Here is a 24,151-nt window from a genome sequence, read left to right as displayed (position 1 = left end):
CCAGGGAGGTTAGTGCAGGATTTGATGAGTTGGGATTGATGGTGACAACTGTATATGCAATGCTGTCATGATCAGAACTGTTTATCAGGTCCGGTAAATCTGTCATTTATCGTGGTCTCAAGTTTTTGGGTTCAGATTCATCTGTAAAGACCTCTACTCGAGACAAATAACGTTTATTGTTTTGTTTTGAATATGGGGACTTACATCAGTGATGGCCTTCTTTGCCTTCTCCTCTGCGTTTCTGGCCTCCTGCACAGTGTCGTCCACCTCTCCCTGCACTTGAACCAGGTCAGTCTCCAGCTTCTTCTTAGAGTTCAGAAGGCTAGTGTTCTGTATGAGGAAACCCACTGATTAGTTGGAACTGTATTTCAAGAAAGCATACAAAAGTCACACAGTGGGTAAGATGAGACTGCATAGAAATCACCTATACCTGGGAGGTAAGCAGTCCCAAACGCTCGCTGGCATCCACCAGCTCCCCCTCAGCCACTTTGCGGCCTCTCTCTGTCTGCTCCAGAGCAACCCTAAGCTCCTCAATCTCAGCCACCATCAGACCGTTCCTGCGCTCCACCATGGCTGCCTGCTCCTTCAAATCTTCTGCGGCGCGAACAGCATCATCAAGGTGCAATTGGGCATCCTGGGATTCACAAAGACATAGTACCGTATTAAAACTTGTTGTTGAAGGCCGATTGGATCGGTACAGGATGCATTCTTTCTGTTAACTGATAACCCTTCTATTCTTTTATACACCTGTCTACTTTATTCCTGTGTTCTATTTTATTGACAAATAGACAAAACCCTCTCTTCATTTTCACTTTTGTTCACCAGAACAAGTTTCCCCTGATACAGGCTGAGATTATAATATATATTTTTTCTAATAGTTAATGTTGGGTTGTAATATCTGATCTGAAATTCATGGTTAGGGGTAATGTTGACATTGACTGACTGATTTCCCAGCCCCTTACCTTGAGCTGTCCCTGGACGTTCCTCAGCTGCTTCTGGGACTCAGCCGCCTGCCTGTTGGCGTGGCTCAGCTGGACCTCCATCTCGTTCAGGTCTCCCTCCATCTTCTTCTTTACCCTCAGGGCGTCGTTCCTGCTCCTCACCTCTGAGTCCAAGGTGCCCTGCATGGAATCAACAATCCTTTGGCTGTTCCTCTTGATCTGCTCCATCTCCTCATCCTTCTCCGCCAGCTTCCTGTCCACCTCACCCTTGATCTGGTTTAGCTCCAGCTGCACACGCAGAATCTTGGACTCCTCGTGCTCCAGTGTACCCTGTACAAAACAAAATATTTGTCAGACGTTGATTGTGGGGGAGAGTAGTGGACTGGCACTCATTAACTAAGGCTTGTCTTGGAAAGGGGCCTGCTACTGTATGCAATGGAAATGTGGTTATTTAGGATAGGAGGGCAAGGTCTAAAAAAAAATATTTTATCTCAATGAGATTAACCTGGACAGCAAAGCTTAAATGAAAGTATGAGTATATGTTGCAAAGGAACAGGATTAAACTGCATTAGTTTCTACCTCAGCCTCCTCAAGCGCAGTCTGGATCTCAGACTTCTCTGTCTCCACAGTCTTCTTGGCCTTCTCCAGCTCATGGATGCTCTTGCCAGTCTCACCGATCTGCTCAGTCAAGTCAGAGATCTCCTCTGCAAACAGAAATACAGAAGTCATTCAGAACAGGGAGATTTTCTTTGATCATTGGAACACACTGAAGTTCATATTGAATTATGACTAGAATACATTTAAATGTTTGTTCTGTCCGGCAAAGCTTAGGGTCTGAAAAGGTTTTAGACAATTTGAACATTGTTCTGAAAAATACGTAGCATGATGAAATAAGACATGAGTGTCATAAGCCAAATAAAACTGCTGGTGTTTGACTCACGTTGCAGGTTCTTGTTCTCTCTCTTCAGAGTCTCCAGCTGATCCAAAGCCTCCTCATAGGAGTTCTTCATTTTGAAGAGCTCCGTGCTCATAGAACGAGCCTCCTTCTGAGCTCCTTCCAGCTCTGCCTGGCCCTCCTCAAACTTCTGCTTCCACTCTGACAAGACCTAGAGAAATACATGTGATTTTAATATTTAGCTTTCTTCTTTTACCTGTCTGTTAGCTAATTGTTGTGGCTTTTGTAATAAGAAATATTATTTAACAAGACACTCTATTGGTCAATTTAAAGAGGTCGATATGGTGCTAGAATGAATAAAACAAGATTTGATTTGATGTATTTAGTTATTGCACACCTTGTCAAAGTTCCTCTGCTTCTTGTCGAGGTTGGCAGCAAGAGCATTGGCTCTCTCCACGTCAACCATGAGGTCCTCCACCTCTCCCTGCAGCCTCAGCTTGGTCTTCTCCAGAGAGGCACACTTTGAGTTGGTCGCCTCGATTGTCTCCTCTGCCTCCTGCAGACGCTGGGCCAGCTTCTTCCTGTTAGACAGATGAGGGATTTTAAAGCTTCACCTCTGAGGGACTGTGTCAGAGAATGTCTGCACATCTGGCTCTTACAGGTGATGGGAGAAACAGTAAACAGTAACTCAGATGTGGCGTTCTGATGATAATTTAACTTTAAGAAGCCCTGCTCAGGAGCTTCTACATTTCTACTTCTGGTTTCCTTTCTTTGTCAACCTGCATCAAACAGCTGGATAGACTGTTTTTGCTGTTGTGTTACTCACTTGGCTTCCTTGAAATATATATATCTGGGAAATAACTACATTTCTATTTAGGATTGAATAGAGTGGAAAAATCCTTTTGTAATAAATGTCCCTCTTAAATTAGTTGATTAAAATGTGTAAACCCATCTCCAGCATGAACAGAATAGAAATGACATACCTCCCAACCCTGGTGAATAAGGGTGTTGTGTGTGACTCACTTGGCCTCCTCCAGCTCCTCAGTGCGCTGGACGGCATCAGTCTCGTACTTGGTCCTCCACTGAGCCACCTCACTGTTGGCCTTGGACATGCCGCGTTGCAGCTCTGCCTTGGCCTCCTGCTCCTCCTCAAACTGCTCCCTCAGGAGGTCACAGTCATGGCGGGCAGACTGGACACCGTGGGCCAGTGCGCTCTTAGCCTAGAGAGAGAAATAGAAGAGGTGAGGGACAAATAGAGGTGGAAGGGAGTAGAGAGAAAGAAAGAGGTAGAAGGGAGTAGAGAGAAAGAAAGTACAATCACTGTCAACATGACGCTGTCATTCAAACTATGTGTTCGTTGGTTTCTATTTTGAGTTCCTTACCTTGACCTCCTCCTCAACATGTCTCTTCAGCTCCTCAATCTGCTGGGTGAAGGCCTGTTTGCCTCTGGTCAGCTGGGACACAAGGGCCTCCTTCTCCTCAAGCTGGCGACCAAACTCACCTGTGGGGAACAGAGCATCTTGTTAATGGGGTGTAATGGTGGTTAATGTTCATTGTTGTTGTTGGAGTAAGGTCAGTTATATTTCTGAGTTTATAGGATATATACATTTTCTGTATAGTAATAGAAATTGTTTTATCTTGCCAATGCTATTCTAATTTGTGTCAAGTTTGATTCATGATCAGTTTGTTAAGTAATGTTCATGGGTAGGATTCGGGGTGGGTAAGCTGATACTACATGAACTTCTACAGGATGTGGAGTATCATTGTTACCGTTCTCAGTCAGGAGTCTGGCCCTCTGTCCGCTCATGTCATTGACCTGGCGCACATTCTCATCATTCTTAGTCTTGATCTCGCTTAGCTGATCCTCAACAGTACGGCACATCTTCTCCAGATTGCCCTGGTTGTGAAACATAACCCATTATTACATGATTATCTTGTGCCAAGCTTTCCTTTTTTCCACTTTTATTTGAATTGACCCCCACATGCTGCTCCATCCAAACATTGCTACTGACCTTAGACTTAGCGACGGCCTCCATGTTGCTGGAGAGGTCATCAATCTCCATCTTGTATTCGCTCTTCTCCTTCTCCAGCTTCTGCTTGACGCGCTGCAGGTTGTCGATCTGCTCCCCGAGCTCTGCCACGCTGTCTGCCTGCTTCTTCCTCAGAGCGGAGGCTGTGGCCTCGTGCTGCAGGGTGGACTCCTCTAGGTCGCGTCTCAGTTTCTGAAACTCGGCCTCACGCTTCTTGTTCATCTCTATCTGAGAAGCGGTAGCACCTCCTGCCTCCTCCAGCCTCTCACTGATCTCCTCAAGTTCCCTGGAAAGATCGGCCCTCTGCTTCTCCACCTTAGCCCTGGCAGCACGCTCAGCCTCGATCTCCTCTTCCAGCTCCTCAATACGGGCCTACAATAGGGAGACACATACAGAGAGTTGAGTTGTCACAATCAAAACAATGGAGCTCACAAAATAATTGTTAACAAATGATTATCTTATTATTAAGATGTGTTTATCAAAAGCAACTTCCAGTTAATATACAGAATGTACTGTATGGTGTTTAAGCATCATGCTTAAATCAGGTGAACCATTGCAAACCAAGACAGTGCTAATAGGAGGATGAATTGATCACTGTTTCCAATCGTGATCCTGGCAATGTTAACTGTAGTGTCGTTAGACACTGTACAGCCAACTGAGCCATCAGACGGTCCTGTTCTGTACCTGGAGTTCCTTGATCTTCTTCTGATTCTGAGCACCCAGAGACTGTTCATCCTCAATCTTGCTGAGAAGCTGGGCGGTCTCGAAGTCCTTCCTAAAGAACACAAACACATTGATTGCAGTTTGATAGTGTAAATGGGAAGGCTATCATACCGTTCACTTTGATATATAAAGACATCTTTTCCGATTTGTCTATTTACGAATTCAATAAAAAGTTGTTTTTGTTTTGTTTCAACAGAATGATGATTCTGACTACTGCAACGATGTAAAGCAAAATGAATGTTCAATTTATATCAAATACAACTTTTTAGTCATTTGTTTGCGTTTACTTTTTGATCTTCTCATCAGACTGCTGCTTGTCATTCTCCAGGTCCATTATGGACTCCTGGGCCAGTTTCAAATCTCCCTCCATCTTTCTCTTAGTTCTCTCCAGGTCCATACGGAGCTTCTTCTCTTGCTCCAGAGAACCCTCAAGCTAGAAGATAAACACATATTTGTCATCAAAATCTAAATAATGAACAACAATGTTATTGATGAAAGTAAACTAGATGAATAAAGTAATGCCTTTGAGGTTCCTGATGATTGCTTGAAGTAAATGACTAACCTTGGCTTTCATAATATAACAGCCATCTAATAATTGCAACCTTATGGACTATTGCATGTTCTTGTGTGTTTTAACTTATGGAAAACAATGAGCTTTTCTCTTCTATTACAATCTTGGTTGATACTAGCTTTATTTCTTTTGCCCACTCACATCATCCACTTGCTGTTCCAGCTTGGTCTTAGCCTTGGTCAGAGTGTTGACTTTGTCCTCCTCTGCCTGCAGGTCGTCCAGTGTCTGCTGGTGGGCCTCTTGGAGGGCTTTCTTCTCCTTGGTGAGCTTTGCAACAGCCTCATCCTGAGACGCCATTTCCTCAGTCAGGTTTTTAACCTGAAAACAGCCACAACATAGACAGTCTTTTATCACTTCATCTCACTAAGGGAAATGCAGTTTAAATTGCATTTAATGTAACTTGCAAATGTTACCATATACTAAAAGTGATCCTCTACACAGCAGTGTATACAATGAATTTATATCAAATATAGAATGAAGAGTCCAGAATATGCTATGAATGAGGGGGGTACTTTGCTGCTGAGCTCTGCTCTGAACTCCTATTTAATGTCTTCTCGTTTCATCACTTGGATTTAGTTATTGTTTTTGCTATGGTTGGGTTCATTGATTGTTTGACATTGACAGTTTGATCAGATTGTAGTTTGTATGTGTTATGAGACCTTGTTTTCAGTGGCGTGTTTCTCCTTCTCCACTTTGGCCAGAGTTAGCTCCAGGTCATCGATGTCTTTCTTCAACTCAGAACACTCATCCTCCAGCTTCCTCTTCTTTGCTGTCAACTCAGCATTGATCTCCTCCTCATCTTCCAGCCTCTCGGTCGTCTCTTTGAGTTTGGCCTCCAGCTGGATCTTGCTCTTGATGAGCCCCTCACACCTCTCCTCAGCATCATTCAGACAGTCTCCTTCCTAGTTTCAGAAGGGATGAAAAAGCGAACGGCTTCAAAACTCAGTGTATGCAGCTATAAACTGATTCTCGTCCAAGGGTACACAGCAAATCAATACAAATCTATGATTTTTTTTGTGTGTGTGTGTGTGTGTGTGTGCCCGCCCGCCCTGGTCGCTCACTCACATTTGCAACTTGGAGGGCAAGGTCATTCTTCTCCTGCAAGAGGGATATCATCTTTTCCTCCAGCTCCTTCTTACGGGCCTCTGCCTTAGTCAGGGCAACTTTGCACTTTTCAAAGTCGTCCTTCATGCTGGCCAGCTCTTTCTCTGTCTCAGCGCTCTGCAGCAGGGGCTTGATTTTGTAGTAAACCTTCATCCATGGCCAATGTTTGACATTCATGAATGACCGGATGTTGTACTGGATGGTGTAGATGGACTCTCTGGTTGACGCCAAGGAGGAAGGCAATTGTGGTGTAGTGAGTTTTATGCTTTTGAACAGCTCAATGATAACAAAGTTACAGTACCAGTTAAAAGTTTGGACATACTTTCCCATTATTGGAAAGTGTGTCCAAACCTTTGACTGGTACTGTACAAGGCAAAGTAACTCAGGCTACATTATGATATGATTATATAATTTCCTGTAAGTGCATTCATAATGCATCACATATAGGTGGTTAATACATAGTGCTAGAGAGATTATCTTCCATCCCATACCTCCTCTCCATCATCTTTACAAACTCCCTCCTCATCAGGTATGCGCGGCAGAGAGCTTGAGTCATGGTTACCAAATTTGCCAGCTTCTCATCTCGCATCTCTTCCAAGACACCCAGCAGACCAGCTTTGAAGAACACCTTAGCACAGATAAACACACATGTCAAATGGAGGAGCTAGACATTGACATTCATATGATTTCACCATGAGATTTTGAAGAACAGATCGCTAATGGTATGGAACAGATTAGTTATAGACATACCACTCAAACACAAAGCACTGAAAAAGGAATTAAAGCCGTCTAAAGACGTTCTTACAACTTTGTAAATGTTCCAGTGTGGGCAATATTTTTCTCCTCTTAATGAAAGAGAAATTAAGAGATGAGCGAGATTTCTATGGATAGTTTACATTAAAGAGATGCTCTGCGGGGTCTCCGCGGCGACAGTTTTCTGTATTTTTTAAACCTTATTTTGGACATAAATGGTCAATGTTTAGTTTGTACAAATATAATCTATCACTGCTTTACCTCATTCAGTCATGTAATAATTCAGTAGTAATATTTTGTACCAGCAATATTTTCACCTTCATGTTCGGCTAGCGTGCCTGCTACCTTTAGGACACTACTACTACTACATCCCGTAGCATCTCTTTTAATGTTTTTGTCCTGTTATGTGGTACCATTTCCATGGGTGAATTTGAAAACTGACCTTGGTGTGTCCAAACTTGTACTCGTCCTGTGGAACATCAATCGACCCAAGCAGCTTCTCAGAAGCTTTCTTGTTGTCCATGAACTGACCCTCAGGGATGACACCGGCATTTAGTACTTTGTACCTGTATGGGGAGAATTGTTAAATATGTTAGTCTCAAAGCTGTTGCCTATTTTTTCAAGAAAGGGCACTGTGTGTGTGTGTGTGTGTGTGTGTGTGTGTGTGTGTGTGTGTGTATGTGTGTGTGTGTGTGTGTGTGTGTGTGTGTGTGTGTTTGTGTGTGTGTGTGTGTGTGTGTGTGTTTGTGTGTGTACCTCTGCTTGAAGTCAGCATAGAGGATTCTGCTGGGGAAGCCCTTTCTGCAGATCCTGATACCTTCCAGTACACCGTTACACCTCAGCTGATGGATAACCAGGAAGTTCTCCATCAGACCTGGAAAACACAAAATGCATCTTATCCCCTAAATAAACCTGTACAATTGCATGCAATGTATATTTTATAGACTCAAGGATAGTAATGATAAGTACTTTAATCATGGGCTTAGTCTGTAATCTCTCTGTGTTGTACCTGGAGTCTTTGACTCGTTGGGGATCAGGCAGCGCACAAAGTGAGGGTGGGTGCTCCTCAAGTTGGTCATCAGCTTCTGCAAGTTCTCCTGTGTGGGGTTACAAACCATAGAGCTCTCAGAATAGCTCAGACTTAATTTATACTTTTTCAAAACATAGTCATTTCAGTAGACACCGTGTTAGGCCGGACTATCAAAATCTCACCCTGAACTGGGAGGACACAGTCTGCATGGAACCTCCCTTCTTCTTGCCTCCTTTCTTTGTGGTATCTTTTTCAAAGAGTAAAAAAGTGTTAGAAAATGATAGAAATCTCTAAAAGGCTCCCTTCAATGTTTGTTCATTGAAGTAGAAATGGCGCTCTTCACATAATAGTTAACACAATTATATTGTAGCCAATCTTTAACTTTTGATCCCAAACTGCACTTGTGTGTTGCCATTGTTTACAGCATCCTGGATTCCCATTGGTTGACTTTCTTATATCGCTCTGTAGCACCCCTCACTGCACGAGTAGAAAGGAGCCCCCAAACATTTCGGATTTCGTGTTTAAACATGTTCGAATTTAAATTGGACGTGATTGCGTCTTCTCTTCACGTCGTTGACCAACTCACAGTGTGCAGTTCAAGGTTCACTGCAGATGACCCACGTTTACAGCATAAGACATGTCCATTTATTTTTGGGCAAATTCGTGGCCGAAATTATGTAGTGTCTGCTGGCTTAATGCTAATTATCACACTAATGCTTTGTTATAATGCTTTATACATAATGCAAATGTTACCTTCAGGTGGAGGTTGAGGATAAAGGACAGGTAGCAGTTTGACTGAGGACTTCTGGTAGAGCTGCACCACAGAGTCATTCAGGGGGTCCTTGTTCTTGTCCAGCCAGCCAGTGATGTTGTAGTCCACAGTGCCAGCATAGTGCACCAGGGAGAAGTGGGCCTCAGCCTTGCCCTTGGCAGGCTTGGGCTTCTCAAACGCCTTGGTTTTGCCCAGATGGGTGTTGTTTAGCTTGTCCTTGAAGGTTGTGTCTGAAGCCTTGGGGAACATGCACTCCTCTTCAAGGATGGAGAAGATGCCCAATGGCTGTGCAAACATAGTTGTGAATTAAATTAGTATGTTCATATTTGCATGTTCTTTACTTCAACAGTCACCGTTATATGATGACATGTTTGTTTGTTTGTTTGTTTGTTTAGATCCACCATTAGATAGCTCAACTCACCAGTGAGAAACACTTAATTGTTTTCAGGGTATCCCATATGTAAACAGATACATCTTTAATGTTTTGTTAAAGCAACTTTTGTTATTATTTGAAACTGAAAAGCTTGGCAATGAATTCCATGCCACCATTGCTCTGTAGTGAACCGTTCCTTTTGTTACATTTGTTACATTTGTTCTGTATGGAGGCAGATACTTCATGGATGTCGTGGAGGGCTATTAAGCGGGGGCACCGACTATGGCTGATCCTGTGCCTAGAGCAAACAATACCAAATTCCAACAATTGACTGACCAGTTGGTTGCATGTCAATCATTTTAAAACATTTTTAACATTTTTAGTTACTAACACCAAGATGCGTTGTACCACAATGAGGACATCTTACAGTAGTCTCAAAACACCTACCTCTATTAAGTTTGCTTTTGACACTGATAATTAGTATTACCCTCACAGGCTGCTTACCTTCTCAATAAGCTCAATGCAGGCAGCCAAGTCCATGCCGAAGTCAATGAACGCCCAGACGATTCCCTCCTTCTTGTACTCCTCTTGCTCCAGGACGAACATGGTGTGGTTGAAGAACTGTTGCAGTTTCTCATTGGTGAAGTTAATACACAGCTGCTCCATGCTGTTGTACTGGTGATTGAATTTCAAATTAAAGGCATCTTGTCGTCATACATGGCTGTAATCTTTAATAATTTCAAGTTATTTTCTCGTCCTGACAGTATACTCACATCAAAGATCTCAAAACCGGCAATGTCGAGCACCCCTATGTAGTACTGCCTTGCCTGCTTGGTGTCCAACTGTTCGTTGATACGGATGACCATCCACAAGAACATCCTCTCATAGATGGACTTAGCCAGAGCCATCACGGAATTATTCACCTGTAAGAAGTTATACTTTGAGTTAATACATCAGATCATGACCATGTGTAGTTTAGGTGATGCAGGTGGAGGGTGATATGGACATTAGAGGGTTTTTTTGGGTTAAAGGATTAGGGCACTGAATCAGAGAAACGATAAGTGTTGTGACTGCATATACTTGGGGGAGAGGGAGGGGTGCTGTTTGTTTGTCTTTATTTTTCTGTGTTGTTTCTGTGAGATTGATATTGGTGTTGTTGACTGACTGATTGATTGATTGATTTGGGTATTTGTGTTTTAATGATTTGTCATCATTGTTGAACCACAGGATTGCACTTACATGCAAGCACTATAAAACCAAATGTTTTTCAAGATCGTTCACAATAAGAACAATATGGCAAAAAAGAAATGTTAAAAGAACGATAATTATTTAAAGAATTATTGAGAGAGAAGAAAAATGTATGCCTTACCTGAGGCACTGTCTGTCCCTTGGTCACATACTCATTGCCGACCTTCACTCTGGGGTAGCACAAAGCTTTAAGCAAGTCAGCTGAGTTCAGGCCCAGGAGGTACGATATTTTATCAGCCACTGGAAAGAGAAGGAGAAACAACAGACTCAAGGACAGTGCCATACAAGATTGTTTGTGCCTAATGACACAGATACTCAGTCGCTCAATCAGCCTGGCATTAACAGAATACCAGAGAGATAGATATATATACTGTATATATACACACACACACACACTGCGTGTATGTATGTATACAATGTTTGGCCCATTTTTTGTGGGTCACTTACAAAAGTGGGCCTGCACACTCAAATGCTTCTGCATGCATGTTGTACTATTTCAAATAAGTTTACATTTAAATATAGTCTATATATTGTCTCTGGCCTGAGTGAGCTATTTTGATGTTTCATGAGGAACAACTTCTAAATGTAATTTTTTTCCATGTTTGGGACCAGAGGTGGAACTCACCCTCTGTGCCGTCTGGCTCGGCCTGCTCCTCACGCTGCTTCTGCTTGAAATGCATGTTGCCATGTTGCATGACAGCACCTGTCAGTTTGTAGATGTATGCTTTCTCATCACCGACGAAGCCCAGGATGTCAATGGCGTCCTGAAAGAGAGGGATTTAATGTTAGATGGGAAGAAAACCGAGGAATTGAAGACAAACTCACTCTGAGTATGGCTCTGTACGCTCTAAATCTAGCACAATGGATGGACATGTCAGACTTCTCTATTCCTCTAGTAGACTAGCAGCAGAATAGGATTTTAACAATGTTACACAGGACACTCTTGTGGATGCCGTATGCACCCCTATAAGAGGAGTCATTAACACTGGGTACTCCAGTGTTGTACAAAACAAATCATTGATACAAAGAGAAACCCTTCGTGTGACTCACATCTGTGGCGTCCAGCTCTACTGTGTCGTCGATGCTGGCCACAGTGATCTGCCCCTGGCTGATCATGGGGAAATCGTAGGGGTTGGTGGTGATGAGGCACATTTCTGTGGAGAACAGAGAATGAAGTTGTCTGTTAAATGAAATGCATGTAGATATATGGACCACTTGTACTCAATACATAATTTACTCAATGACAGATGTGCTCAATAATCAGTGGATTGTTTTACCTATTCCCCCTGCCAGGCATATTTCAACAACTCAATCAAAGGCAAATTTTTTTTTTTTTTTTTTTTTTTTTTTCTTTTTTCAGATTTTATCCCTTTTTCACCCAATTTGGTAGCCAATTTAACCCAACTTAGCATCCAATTATCCCCTGCCTATTGCATAGGATCCGCCGCACGACCCCGTGGCCGGCAGTCCCAGAGGAGGGCGCCAGGCAGACTAGGCTGACTGGCTCCTCGAGCCCAGTACCGTTATTCCGGCACCCAGGGGGCGGTGTTGCGCGACGGATCCTAGTCCAGAAATACTCCTATACCTCCCTCGGAAGCGGCCGGCCAATATGCCGCTTCCCGTGTGCCTCGGCCATATCTGGATCTGGCGAGCCGGGATACGAACCCCGGCCCCGGTGGGCAGCATGCACTAGCGGCCAGTGCGTAGACCGCTACACCACCGCGGGGCTCAAAGGCTAATTCTTATACCATCTCTGACTCTACTTAGTGCAGCAGCTACTGTATGGGTATTCACTTTCACAGCAGGGAGCTAGTTTTCCCAGATCTCTGCTTTGGCGTACCAACTATCTCAGGTTTGTGGTTGGTCATCATCTGGTAGAAGATGTGGTAACCCCTCTCATCAGGAAGCTGGAAAGCCACCCTGGACTTCTCCAGCAGATCTGATAGTGAGCACAGGAGAGGCAAATGTAAAGTATTGCAAAACGTTTTTGTAGAATAAGTATGGAGAAATGACTAATACCAACTTACAGGTCTCAATGTCAGCACTAGCCAGTTTGCCGGTCGTAGCGAAGTGAATCCTGATGAATTTACCCTACAGTGGTGCAAGGCAGTTAGAAATCAGTCATCAAAAAACGACAACTGCCAAAGGGTTTCCCTCATACTTACAAAGCGAGATGAGTTGTCATTCCTCACAGTCTTGGCATTACCGTAAGCCTCCAGCAGGGGGTTAGCTGCAATGATCTGATCCTCAAGAGACCCCTGAATGAGACAAAGTTGCTAAAGCGTTAGTAACTGAAAATCTCTCATATTTCATTTTTCTTTCAACAACATCTGTTCCGTTTAGCTGATAAGGTGGCTGTAGTGAGGTACAGACCTCATGAAAAATCTTTGACTGAAATGTGATGTGTTTTCAATAATTCACCTCAATTTACTCTAAATTGTGACACACAAGCAAAACATACCTTTATTTTACCGCTCCCAACTACTGCTCCCTCCTTCTTCGGGCCAGCCACAGCAATGGTGGCAAAGTACTGGATGACACGCTTGGTGTTGACAGTCTTTCCTGCACCGGATTCTCCACTGGTTTATAGATATAGAAAGAGGGGTTTAGGGTTAGCCATTGCTTCAACTTTTGTTTCATAACCAAGTTAATATTCTCAAATATTCTCACTCAGTTAATCACAAATCATTGATACAAAGAATTTCACTTTTTAAAAATCACTATTTGAAAAGTAAGATGTTAGTGAACAACTTACGTAATCAGGACGGACTGATTCTCTCTATCTGCAAGCAACGAAACATATTGTTCATACCCATTCATTGGATTTTGGTACATTATTGCATTCAAGGCATCATCATAAAGTCACACATCTAACTATCCATCCATCCATGAGTCTACTTACCAACCATCATGAACTGAAAGGCGTTGTCAGAGACAGAGAAGATATGGGGTGGAGCCTCCATACGCTTCTTCCCTCTGTAGGCGTTCACACATGACTGGTCGTACACGGGGAGCCACTTGTAGGGGTTCACCGTGGCGCAGAAGAGCCCAGAGTAGGTCTGGATAAAGTGGATCAAATATGGGAGTTAGCCAAATCAGATTAGCTGGAATGTGGAAGTTTAGAATACACTGTTGTACTGTATGATTTTGTTTTATGCATTTGCCAATGCGTGCAAGGTTTCTGGTGTTCACTGATGTGTATGTGTCTCTTACGTAGATCATCCATGCTGCGTAACGCTCTTTGAGGTTATACAGCACAGAGGCTTCATTCAGGTAGGTCATCATGGCCATGTCCTCAATCTTGTCATACTTTGGGGGATTTATTTGCAAGATCTCTTCTTCTTTGAATTCTTTAGTCTGAAACAGTGAGATATTTAGATAATACTCAAATCAACACTATATGGATAACTTTTTACTGATAAACAAATAGAATATTTATCATTTAATTTGTTTTTCATTGTTGTTACAAGCATAATCCATGAAATCGATTTGTTTGTCAATACCAGTGTTGTGCTATGCTCCACTGTACTTGATTATTAAAGGGGAAATTAAGTAAAAAATAAAAATTCCTATTCCTAAAAGATTCTATTTTATTTGTTTTTCAACTATTTGTGTTGAAAGGTTTATCCTGCTTATGGAAGCTGCAGTTTGGTTTTATGTTAGACTTACCTCCTGAGTGTCCAGAATTTTCACAGATATTTTTGCCCCATCCCTGGCAACAACTAGACCCTTGAGGTACAGTTCCTTCTTGTCAGTCACATAGCAGGAGTTCTTAGCATCAAAGGGTTTGCTCTGAGCTTCGATCCTCTCCCTCTCTGGCTTACGAAGGTATATGGCAGCTGCGCCATAAATGGCCATCTCCGCATCCGTACTCATGGTGGCGGCTCACTAGGAAAGAAAGAATAAAAAACAAACATGTTTGAGTCAGTACTACTAACCCCTCCCCAGTCAACAGAGTTAGAGGCAGTATATTTAACAGAATGTATTCTAATAATGTGAATACTCAAACCATGTCTCACCTTCTTTTCCCCACCCAGATGAAATCGTATCTTTCTGGTAACCCAACGTCCTACAACGACAGTCAGCTGAAAGAGGAATTAAACAAGAATTATATAAGGGGTGATAACAGAGTTCAATAATTATTGGGACACTGAAGCATTTTTTCTTTAATAAGTATGGAGTCTCAGGCATTATTTGAGCGTTATTTCATAACCACCGTTTTGGACAGTTTTTGATCGTTGTTGATGTTCAGTAGACCTCATTTACAAACATTTTCCTGAATGAATTGTATAGGCCCTATTGTATTATTCAAAACTGAAACTGTAAATTTCAAGCTCAATAACGATTCCCGCAAAATGTGCTGAAGCTGTAATAACACATTTGGAAATGTGTAACATTGATAACGAGTTACACACAATGTGTTAGGCTCACATTTGATTAATTAGGCTCATTATTACTATGATTCCCTTCCTCCAAAAGTACCTGTGGACGTTAGGAATATCAACGCTCCTGATTTCTCATATGAAACAAAAATGCACATGACCAAATTGATGAACAGTTATTGGTTTGTGTTCAAATTAATTCTTCCATCCAGTTGGTGTGTCTTCCAAACAGATAAACTAACAGATAAACGAGGCTAGAGAACAGTGCATCCCATGTGGCTTGATATAATCTATTTCAATCACTTTGTATGCAGACTATTTAAATAACATAAAAACCCTTTTATGATACTTTTGAAAGGACAGTTTTTATGGATATATACCGTTATTCACACTCTTCCTATAGCCTATATTTTTTCCAAAGTCTTTGTATTACATAAGGCGAAGTAATCCCATACCGTGTCCCTCTTTTGAGATATATTTGATATATGTTAATATTTGGAAAAATAAAAAAATTCTGAAAAAATCAGGTGTAGTGCTGAGGCACAACCATGTACATTTCAAGCCTGCAAACTGTGACACTTTAAATAACGTGAAACAATACTATTGTGCAATATGACAACCCTAGTCGTCTATCTGTACAGTATAGTACAGTGGATTGTGTACATAGCCTTTATTTATGTAAACCAGCTCCTTCCCTTCTTGTGATTTTTTTTTAAAAGTGTTTTTTTTTTCCTTTCCTAACACCAGGGGAGCCACCCCTCCTAAATTTCGTTGTTTGGTACCTGTACTGTAGCAATGACAATAAAGTCCATTCATTCATTCATTCATTCATTCATTCAAAGCCACAGTTGTGCCTCTATTCCAATGGTATGTGTTAATGTTTGGAAAGAAAGCTGCACATGGCCTCATGCAGAGTATGCAATGTACTCATCCATTCTGTTCAGTCTTTATTTCGCGGTTTTAACGGTCACTCGACTAGGCATCCGCTGAGCGGCCCATACTCAAAAAGGCCCACACTGTAATCTCTATATGACAAACTGGTACATGCGGTAACACACTGTAAACTGTTTTTAGATTATTCTTTTTTTGCTGTAACTAACTTGACCATCCTGTTTTTGAGTATAACTAGTGGTTTGCACCTTGTAGCGTAATGTGAAGGTAATTTGACCAGAAAGGTTTCAGGATTGCACCTTAAATGTCCAATTGGTATAAACATGCCCACTTGCTTTCAAAATACGCGAAGTAAAACATATTTTGAATTAACCATCACCAATTAAAAACAATATCACTATATTTATTGTCAAATTGAATGCAGGACTTAATGCAGGACAATAAAGCGAATCAAGTGAAATGTAGAAACATCTAGCACAACTCTCACAATGCATCAGATAACCCAGCTCATAGACAAGTGAAATCATGTAAGGAGGTAGAGGGTCTTACCACAGTGGTTGAATCTGCCTGTGGATGTTGTGGTCTCAGACTCCTTATATCTGGTTCCAGAGTGCTACCCAAGCAGAAGTTAATTATGGACCACACTGCTAGAGGAGATGGATTGGATGAGAGACATAGCTGTATCCCTATGCCCTTTTCTGATTTTCCAATGTGATATTCATGTCAGCCACGTCCAGACAACTCCAACCGCTCTGATTTCAGTTGTTCACACAATCCTGGCTTTTTTGTAGCAGTCTTTGAAGGAATAAGAAAACTGGATAACCAACCGTTATTGGCAGATGCTAATCAACAACGATGTGATGAAAGCTCCTTCTCTGTGAAATAAATCCAAGCCATTCAGACTCAGGACAGGTCCTTGTATTTTCAGATAAAGGTCAGAAGACAGAGCAATAATATATATATATTTTAAAGAATGTCCCTTTAATAAATTGTTGCTTCTCTTGCATACATATCATTATTCTCAATGTTTCCACTGCTACTTCTCCTTAAATTTTGAAGCTATAAATATGAATCCAACTTTACAACGTATGGAGAGGTCTTATTGAAGTTGCTATAACTTTTGGTTTTTAATAATTGTTAGACTTCTTTTTAAAGTGCAAATGTTAACATGGATATGGATGAAAACCTTAATATTACATGTTTGTTCCACTGCTGCTCCTACACCTTTCAAGATATTTATATCAATGCAACTTTACAGTGTGCAGAAACCTCCAAATGATGAGCTGTGATAAAATGCTCTCTGATGTCTAATATACTTTTTAAAGCTTTTTGTAACTCCAAAAACTCCCACCTGCGTGGTAGAGTGTTTAGTTAGGTCAGCATTCTGTGAGCTCCATTGTTGCTGCAGGTGCCATGGAGCTTTCAGAACTCTTCTATAAAAGGGAGTAGCTCCTGGACTGTACCAGAGCTTTTATATCTGGGGTATATGGAAGGCCAAGAGGCTGGTATCGTCTCATTTTAAACACTTTTCTTTATTCACCCGGCAAAAACAGTGGTAGAGAAATACACAGAGGAAATAAACAGGAAAAAGAGGAAACAATTTCATTTCTGTAGCCCCTCTCACAAATGTACACATGGGCAGAGGTTTGCGTGGAGCTAAGCACACACGTGTTGGGGTCCATTCAGTGTGCAGTGGTTATAAATGAGGCTCCAGAGGCCCAGAAGGGAACAGCTGGAGAGACCCCTCTATTGAGGGATGTGGTGTGCTAACCTGGGTTTCTACATTGGCCAGCTTAGCCCTGCAAGGGTTTCAGTATCTCCCATCAAATGTGTACTAAACTATTTGAATGATTGTCTAGCAGCCAGCTATTTTGCACAACCTCATTCTTCAATCTATTCAGAATCTAATCCAGGGCTTAAAGTTCTCCGGCACGGTGCCGGATTTCCGGCGCGGGGGAATTTTGAGCAAAAAATAAATTTAAAAATCACATGCTATTTGTTTACATCGTAATTTAAAGAGTCATCTTCAGCAAAGAGACAGTTCCGCCTACCAATGGTATCACATTGCTCAAGCCAACCAATGACTTCTAGCCAATCGGAGGCAGAGTAGTGGGGCGGGCCGTAAGAAGTTTGAATGAGTGTAATGTTAGCTTGTAGAGACGTTCGCTTTTAGCAGCCCGCTATCTCGCTAACTTTAGTAAGAGTCTATTAAAATGGAAGCCAAATTTCTTAAACCTGGCGAAGACACAGCTATACTAGAACGAGGAGTAAGGAATAAATGGTGCTGGGCATGGATAGAGGAGAGTAGTGACGGGAAGCCTTATGGGACGTGGTGCCTCAAACTGAGCGAGCCGGGTGCTTGTTTCTGTACGCCGTGCTCAAAGAAACTCGTCTACGGCAGTATAGTATATACTATAGCATATATATATATAGTATAGTATATAGTATAGTAGTGGGAAGAAGGTTATTGCTCGACATGCCTCAGATCCCGGTCACCAAGCTTCGGTTCGAGCGCTTGCTCATACAACAACCTTGCCGGGAGCGACGGCTACAGGTAGCCTACCACTTCATCTTCAATGACCGACCGTGTTTGCGAGCAAAAGATCCGAGTGTGCGCGTTTATAGCTGAACATGATCTGTCTTTCACAATGGCTCAGCCACTCGTCGATTTGTGCAAGAAGCTATCAGAAGACAAAAATGCACTGACAAAACTGTCCGTTTCCCATCAGCACGCCAGCTATTTAAACACACATGGCCTTTGTCCCGGAATTTAAAAAACGGCTGTGTGAAAAGCTTTAAAAAAGCAACGTTTTCAATGAATATCGACGAAGCTACTAATCTTAACATGGACAAAATCCTCAATGTCCTTGTTCGGTTTTTTGATGATGATCAGGCCAAAATAACAACACAACACCTAGCCAGCAGGAAAGTAAACATCGCCAACTCGTCAGCCCTCATGCAGGAGCTCAAAAGATATCCTGTAGTCCAATGGTCTTGACTGGTCACTAGTCATCAGTATTCTACTTGATGTAGATCTATTGATCTATTGTTATAGTGATAGTGGCTTAATAAGTGATGCAATCAGTTTGGCCTTACGTGATTTTATCAGTTTGTTCTTTTAAAGACATCTAAATATATTATTTTATTTTGTATTGAGTATTAAACAGTATTAATGCATTTTAACATTGAGACATATCTTTTGTATTGACTATAAAATAGTATTAATGCATTTAAACATTGAGACAAGAAGCTGTCTTCTGTACCCGCTCTCCCAATATCTCAAACTGTGACCCCCCTCCCCAAGAAAAAGTTTCAGGCACAGGATTTTTTCCCACTTTAAGCCCTGCTAATCTATTTCAGCCACTGTAACTAGGGCTCAGAAAAATCACTTGGCTTGTTTGTATGTAGAGAACATTTGCACCTTCAGACATTCAAATGGGAAATCTGCTATTAACATCATTATCTGAGGGTGCATTCCAAGCAGGCAGCTACTCCCCGCACCAGGCACTGCACTGGAATGAAATATATTAGTTTACCAACTGTCGTTGAGTATATTTTAGTTATTTTGGCAGTAGGATCTTTGGGGATCGCTTATTAAGTATTCTTAATTATTAAAGGGCATTTGGCCCACATTAGCATTTTGTAAGATGACTAAACCACAAGTCCCCCGCAGTTAAAATCTAATTTGGGATGTGATATGTCCCAAGCAGTGGCAGGGCTCCATTTTGGATTGCTATCTGACTATCGGATATAAAGTTGAGTATCAAACCAGATCTGCTGCCATTTGAGCTGTGCACCAGTGAATGGCCATTTAGGGATCAGCCCTGAGGTTATGGGCCTGGAGCTGGTTAGAGCGTGTGTGTCCAGCCCTGGTTAGACAGGAGTGATGGACTCCAGCCATCCCTTCCCTCCACGGTGGATTCTATTCATAGCTGGTCCATAATATCTGAAGCATCCACTATGTTTGTTATATATTGGTCATACTTTACATGGCTGTTTAATGGCTGATGATTAAATACAAGTTGACAAAGTGCTAAAGCTTTAAGTCAGTGCAGCTTGAAACTGTAACTGTGGGTAATGTGGGTGACCTGACAGTCTTAAACAATTATAGGCCCATCTCCAATTTGTCTGCCCTGGTTAACGTTCTGGAATCCCTTTTAAATGAAGAACTCGAACAGTTTTTAACTACAAACAATATCAGTGGTGATGTTTGTAGTTGGCCCATAACGTCTTAAGCTATGTGTGTTGCATGGTGGACATACTTTATCTGGCTGTTTAATGACTGATGATGAAATACATGCTGACAAAGTGCTAAAGTCTTAAGTCGGTGCAACTTGAAGCTGCTGGAAACTGTGTGTAAGGGTAACACTGCTGAATTATGCAATACCTTACGTCTGTTACAGAATTAGTGTGGAAAGATTTTCCCTTAAATGGTCATTCCAGCTAAAACTGTGATTTATAACAAACTTTATTCACATTTCAACCAAGGCAGATTAAATTCTCATCACCAAAGTTTGAAAACTGAAATAGTATTGCTGTCTGGTGACCTTTATCTGAAATATATCATCGCTCTATAACGGCTACAATATTATGTCCAAAACTAGCTGCCAGGATCCTCACCTGTACTAAACCCTGGGAGAACATCACCCTTGCCCTACAACAACTTCACTGGCTCCCCATAAAACACAGAATCTCCTCCTCACCTTTAAGACACTCCATGACCTGGTCCCTGCCTACCTCACTGACCTACTCCAACCCTACACACCTGCACGTGGTCTCCGATCCTCCGATGCGGATCTCCTCATCATACCCCACCCTAGGCGTTGCACACTTGGCCACTGTGCCTTTTCTGTTGCTGCACCCAAGCTGTGGAACTCCCTTCCAACAGCCATTCAATGCTCGGATACTCTCAACACATTCAAGACTAGACTCAAGACGCATCTGCCCTATATTATAATAATAATAATAATAATAATATCTGCCAATACCATGTTGATCTTGTAACACACAGAAAAGCTAGGATTTTCTCCACATGTGTCCACACAACTTTCGTTCGCTAGCTACTTGTAAACTACATGAGAAATACATCCAAAACAGCCACTGAGGTTAAAACAAGTAAACAAGGTGCTTTGAAAAGAAGCACATAGCCATATCGCCATGTAACCAGTGAAATTGTGATGTTATCAACTCATCAGTAGCTTGTGTCACAGCTCAGTTCAGTTAGTTACTGGAAGGCTTGAACTTTTGTAATGTTTAATGTTTCCACTCCAGGGATTAGTCAGGGCCATATTAACAATCCAAAACATGCCATCTGTGTATTTAAAAATATGCAATGGTAATAGATTGATGCTTTTGCAGGAGAGAGTGTTAAAGGTAGGATTCATGGAAATTAATAGCTATCAATCCTCTTCAATGGTTGATTTGAGGAGAGAAGCACTGTGTTTGCCTAAAATGATTGAATCTTTTAAAGTTAATGTATAGGTGTGTCCGACTGGTTGCTTGTTTGTGCTACCTAATGTTGACAAGTCTGTATACACAATAATAATAATAATAATAATAATAATAATAATAATAATAATAATAATAATAAACTATGGAATTAAGTCATCCTGCCAGAGAGCTGCTGTAAACGAGCTAGTCTCCTGCATAGTGGACAGACGACTCAATCAGAATGAGAGATGGTAGCTATTTCAGTGCTGTGTGTAGTCTAGGCTAAGGCTACCATGCTACAGTAGGCCATGGTTTAAATCAATCAGAGATCAGATTGTTGTGAGCTTTTATTATGAATGTATTTGTAATATTCATTACCAAAACACCTCAACACCCTTAACTGCATGCTAGAATTATATGGTAGATGTTGTAGGCTGTGACACGAGTTAACAAATTAAACTGTCATTAAGTATTTTTACATTAGACTCTAGATATTTTTATGGTTGCTTTTTAAGTGTGCTTTAAAAGCCAAGTTATCCTTAACAGCATCAGTTTGTTAAAGAGGCCTCGTCAGCATTTTTTGTAACCTGATTTAATCCACTGTACTGAATCTAATTTGGGAGGGTGAAATGTAAAATGCAGTGGCAGGGCTCCACCAAACAAATCCCTTGGAGAGGTTAATTTAGATCTTATTTTCCAAGCCACATACCAGGACCAACTAATATGAATAATGTGCTGCCCTACACCTGATCTTTCCCACTCTGCAGTGCAGTACAGTTTGTTTTCATCTGAGTGTGTGGAGGGCTGAACATGGCCATGTTCAGAAACTGAGGTGTCAGGAATACATCTATCCTTGTGACCCTCATAGAGATGAGTATCAAAGCAGATCTACTTCCATTTGACCTGTGAATCAGGGGAAATGGCCATTTAGGGTTCAGCCCTGAGGCAAATAGTGTCTCCTTTTTTTATCAACGATAATTGTAGCTTTTTCAGATTAACTGCCACCACAGGGGATGGAACAGAGACAAAGTGTAGGAGAGGACAAATACGTTAGATTAGAATAGATTAGATTAGATTCAACTTTATTGACATTGCAGAGTATAAGTACCAGACAACAAAATGCAGTTTAGCTTCTAACCAGAAGCGCAAATAGTGATATAGTGCAAAACATGATAGTGATAAGTGATACAGTAGGGTTGTTTGGTTCATGATCCATTTGATGAATAAGAGAACCAGGAAAGGAGAGAGCAAGCAGCCCTATCTCACTCCGGTGAACACTTAAAACTTTTCTTGTGCACATCCCTGATGGATGTTCTTAATGATGTTTATGTATTTTGGGGGGATTCCATAGTGTGCCATGAGTTTCCATAGCAGTTCACGGTAGACAGGTGTGTGCCATTCTATGGAATGCTGGATGATGATCCCTGTCACTGCACAACCTTCCATGCCTGAAACCAGCCTGGTTTTTCATCCACCCCCTTCCTCAGTCTCTCCAAGATAATGAGGTTGAACACTTTGTCCGGTGTTGATAGCAGCATGATACCTCGGTAGTTATTGCAATCCCTCAGGTCTCCTTTCTTGGGTATAATAGTAATGAGCCGGTCTCTCCAGTCTGTTGGTTTGTTTGTTTCCTTCCTCCCATATGTTTTGTATCAGCTGGTATAGCATGGTGGTTGAGGTCTCAACATCGGCCTGTAACGCCTCTGCAGGTATCTTATCTGGTCCTTCTGCAAAATTCCATGAAACCTAGGCTGATACATACAGCATGTGACATTTTAAACTGATGAATATTTACTAAAATACAAGGTAATAGTCGTTTATTTTTTTTTATTTCGACTGGGTTTTTACATACAGCTAAAAACACATGACGCAGCTTGCATCAGATTCAAGACCTGGTGCTCGCCTACCAGGCCAAGGGAACAACACCTTCTTCCCTGCAAGCAATGGTCACCCTCCAAACACCTGCCCGTTCACTTCGCTCTTCCACCTCTGTTGGCCGAGTGGCACCACTGCCTCTACAGTCACGCCACTCGGTCACAGCTTTTCACTGTCCTGAGACCCCGCTGGAGGAATGAGCTTCCCACTGCTGTCAGGAGTGCAGAGTTACTCCCTATCTTCCGCCATAGAATGAAGACCCATCTCTTCAGGGTGCAACTTACCTGTCCCTCCTGGGACCTCTCCATCGCCTCTACCCCCCTGTACAGTTTCTCTACTGCAAATAATAATAACAAATACATAATATTCCTTCTTCTTTCTAGTATTATGACTGCCCTGGCCCAAGCATAGATTCCGATTATAGATCTTGTGATGCCTGATGGTTAGATGACTTCACTTACTTAGACAAATTAATTTATTTTAAGTCACTTTGGATAAAGGTGTCTGCTAAATGCCAACAATGTAAATGTAAATGTCTTGCAATCCAGCCCATCAACAGGTCCATATCTTGACCATATCTCTATATAGGTGTAGTATGTAGTATGTAATAGGCTGTGAAATTGAAGTGATGATTACTTGTTGGCTCCAGGTTAAAATGTTACTGCACAGCAATCTTTGGCTGCTTTGGCTTCTTTGGCTTCTTTGGCGTCTTTGGCTTCTTCATGAGCTGTCCAGCAGTAGCTTCTAACACTCGTGTCATGTGGTTTTGACTGGGACTCTCTGCCTTCTCCCCAGGCCTCCCTTCCCGCCACAGTGGATTTTATTTATAGTTGGCTCATAAATGTTGAGGCATGGTGGGCATGCTGGAAATCTGAGATCAGATGTTTAAATGGTTATTTAAAAGGCTGATAAATGAATGCACACTCACATAAGTCTGTGCAGCTTGAAGCCACTGGTAACTGTGGGCAAGTGTAACATTGCTGAATATATGAATATACAGTACATTGTTTATACCGTATATGAACTTGGTTAGGTTCTCTGACATTTACTTTTGATACTGTGTAATGTTACAGCACACAGCCCCACTTATTACAACTTAGGACGGCTTAATGAAACCTTTATAAGGCCTACAT

The 24,151-nt window shown here is 41.7% G+C and overlaps 1 pseudogene across 1 annotated transcript; it reads right to left on the bottom strand.

The window, feature by feature from the left end:
- Positions 1-1,078: 1,078 nt before the first annotated feature.
- Positions 1,079-14,316, bottom strand: LOC308174735 (myosin heavy chain, fast skeletal muscle-like; annotated as a pseudogene). Its single transcript has 32 exons — positions 14,110-14,316; positions 13,654-13,797; positions 13,343-13,499; positions 13,196-13,223; positions 12,902-13,019; positions 12,606-12,698; positions 12,468-12,531; positions 12,281-12,379; positions 11,491-11,594; positions 11,066-11,204; positions 10,562-10,680; positions 9,966-10,115; positions 9,697-9,867; positions 8,801-9,104; positions 8,230-8,294; positions 8,027-8,114; positions 7,774-7,891; positions 7,460-7,583; positions 6,756-6,892; positions 6,226-6,481; positions 5,820-6,062; positions 5,302-5,478; positions 4,877-5,022; positions 4,551-4,641; positions 3,849-4,238; positions 3,607-3,733; positions 3,219-3,337; positions 2,860-3,056; positions 2,234-2,417; positions 1,882-2,047; positions 1,521-1,645; positions 1,079-1,271 (listed from the first exon to the last, which is right to left on the bottom strand). The product of its transcript is annotated as a myosin heavy chain, fast skeletal muscle-like (transcript).
- Positions 14,317-24,151: the final 9,835 nt, after the last annotated feature.

Source organism: Nansenia antarctica, assembly GCF_963989245.1.
Source record: "Nansenia antarctica genome assembly, chromosome: 20".
Classification (NCBI taxonomy): Eukaryota; Metazoa; Chordata; class Actinopteri; order Argentiniformes; family Microstomatidae; genus Nansenia; species Nansenia antarctica.
The sequence above is the reverse complement of the archived record's forward strand: the minus strand, read 5'-3'. Positions and strand labels throughout refer to the sequence as shown.